Genomic DNA, 2,798 nt, shown 5'->3' with positions numbered 1-2,798 from the left:
GGCTTTGGGGGTGTCGTTTGAAGGGTCTGGAGCATCAGCATTGGCATTGTGTCCTTGGGGAGAGGACCCCCGACACCAGGCGTGTCCCCACGCATCCCTGTCCCGTGCATTTGGGGTTGGGGGGGCTCCAGCCCAGCCTAATTTGTCCTTTTTTTCCCCAGAAAAGCCACACCACCATCCCCCCCCACCCCGGCCAAAACAGCCTTCCTCCCAGCTGTGAGGTGAGGATGGAGGGTGCAGCCCTGGCACCGACAGTGTCCCAAGGGGGGGTTGGGGTCCTTTGGGTGCTGACCACTGGGTCTGCCCCCTTCCCCAGGCACCCCAGGGTGTCTCCACCCCCCGGCCCTCTTCAGGGGAGGGATGCAGCGGGCTGGGATTTTGGCACCGTATTTTGGGTATCATCGGGTACAGCGGAGCTCAGGGTGTTTCGGCACCAGGCACCATCTCCAGGGTCAGCCTAGGAAGGGGAACCACGGGTGAGTGCCCTTTTTGGGGTCCTTTGAGGAAAGGTGAAACCTGGAGGACTAACCACTTAACTTTTCTGGATGTAAATGCCCACACGTTTTCTTGCTGGGCTCGTTAGCAATGGGGGTTTCGGCTTTCCCGGAGGATGGTGGCCAAGCATGGCATTGTGTCACCTTGGAGGGGACCTGGGCATGTGGTTTCGTTCCCGTGTGCTTTGCTCACCATCCCAGGAGAAAGCCAAAGCCACCCCAGGCAGGGCCGGGGAGCCCAAACTGGGGTCACCTCAGCCTTCTAAGGTGGGGGGGGATAATTAGCAAGCCAAAGCACCTCCCCAGGGAGAACTTCCAGAACAAATCCTGGCCTTGGCTCAGCACGCAGAAATGGGAAAGCTCCTAGAGGTTCTCCTTCAGCCCATGCAGAGGAGGATCCCCGGCAGCGCTGAGCATCACCCATGTGCCCCCAGCAAGGGCCCAAGCAGGGACAGGAGATGGGGACCCCCAAAAGCGGGGAAGGGTTGTGCTTGTCTGGGGTTATCTCCCCTCCAGTCTCTGTTGGGTGTTAGATGTCCCCATGGGAGTGGGGACACCCTGTCCCGGGGGGACCCTTCTGCAGGGACCAGCCGCAAAGTGGCACCAGTCACTGAGTGCCCACCATCCCCCTGTGCACCCCCAGTGGGTCTCACCACACGGCTGGTGGTGCTGGGTAGCCCTGGAGGTCCCCAGGCAATCTACAGGGGGCTGAGGGTATCTGCCAGGGTTTTATTTGCTGGGACCAGCCCTCGGTGGCCCTGGGGTTTTACGAGGCAGCTGATGCGGCTGCTTCCTCCTGGGCTGCAGCAATAAAGCTTGCCGGGGGGTCAGAGGTGACACCGACTGCTCTTAAGTGGGCAAAAACTGGTGGTGTGGGATGGAAACTGAACTTCTTGAGCCATAATCAGAACCAGTGGGGTTAAATTCCGAGGGCTGGATGCCGGGGAACTTAGCCTAAACATCCCTCCCATCCTGCTCCCTCTGTCCCGAACAGTGGGGGCTGTTTGGGCAAGGGGTCCTGAGGTCTCTGCGACACATCTCCTGCTGCTCCATCACTGGGGCCTCCTGGTTTCCTCCATCTCAGTGTGCTTTTGTGCCAGGGAAATCCCTGGGAAATGGGGAGAGAACCGCGAAGGGACGGGGAGCTGGAGCAGCTGCTGGTCTGGGGGGTGGGCAGAGCTCCGGGGTGAGGCTGGGGCTGGAAAGCCCTGAAATCGTGGGGTTTTTTTCTGCCCTGGTGCTGTCTGAAGGGTCGGGCGGGTGGTTGGGGTGTGTGTTTGTAGTGAGCTATCAAAGGAGGCCTCGGCGGTGGTGCACGCCGCTTCTAAAAAAGGGCCTGCCCCGCAGCCAGCGCCGGGTCGAGCCACAGCACGTCCCCATCAGCATAACCCGTCCTACCGGTGGCGGCTCTGGAGCCCGGCCAGCGTTCCTGGGGATCGCCTGCCCTGCCCCAAAACAGGCTCCAGCATCACAGGGTGCTCCCAGGAGAGCCCCGGGAAGAGCTTTCTGCAGGAGGAATGGGATGGATGTGGAGGGACGTGGCCAAAAAGTGGCCGTTGAGATGCCGAGGAGATGCACCATCGCATTTCCTCGGTCATGGGAAGCCAATAGAGATACCACTACCCCCAGAAAAGGAGAGTAAAGAGAGGCAAACATGGCCAGGCGTCTTCAGGTCCTGATTCAGGAGACCCAGCTGGACTTTTCATGGGCTGGTTTCCCATTGGCCAAACCAACAGGGAGATGGGAAATCCCTTGGTGGTGTCCGCCATCCACCCATCCCGGCGTCTGTCCAGGCATCTGTTCTATGACTCGATGACCCGGGCACCTCCGTCCCACCATCTCTTGGCTTCCACCTGCAGCCCATGGGCACAGAGTCCTTCCCCCCGTGGCAGGAGGTCAGCGTGGGGCCGGGCAGGCTGCTGAGCCCCAGCATCACTGTGTGGTTTATTACGCTCGTTAATGATGTGGAGGAGGCAGCGCGTTAGCAAAAAACGTGACATATTTAGGTTAGTGAAGGCTGAGGGACTCCGCTGCTGCGGGAGAGGATTGCACCAAGATATATGACGTTCACCACGGGCCCAGGCGAGATGATGCATCTTGGATAGACTAATCAAGATAATTCACATATATTGTCCTAAATTAATTACAGCCACTAAGAACAAGCCCAACGTGTCAATGCCGACAGCTCAATTAAGAGCTCTTATTCAATATGTGCTGGTGGTCAAAGAGCAGAGGGAAGATCAGGATGGGCAGAGAGCACGGAGCAAAGTGCTGGGAATATTTATTGTGGTGCCGCTTCTGAAA

This window comes from Calidris pugnax, unplaced genomic scaffold (assembly GCF_001431845.1).
Source record: "Calidris pugnax isolate Ruff unplaced genomic scaffold, ASM143184v1 scaffold94, whole genome shotgun sequence".
Classification (NCBI taxonomy): Eukaryota; Metazoa; Chordata; class Aves; order Charadriiformes; family Scolopacidae; genus Calidris; species Calidris pugnax.
Note: the sequence above shows the minus strand (reverse complement) of the source record.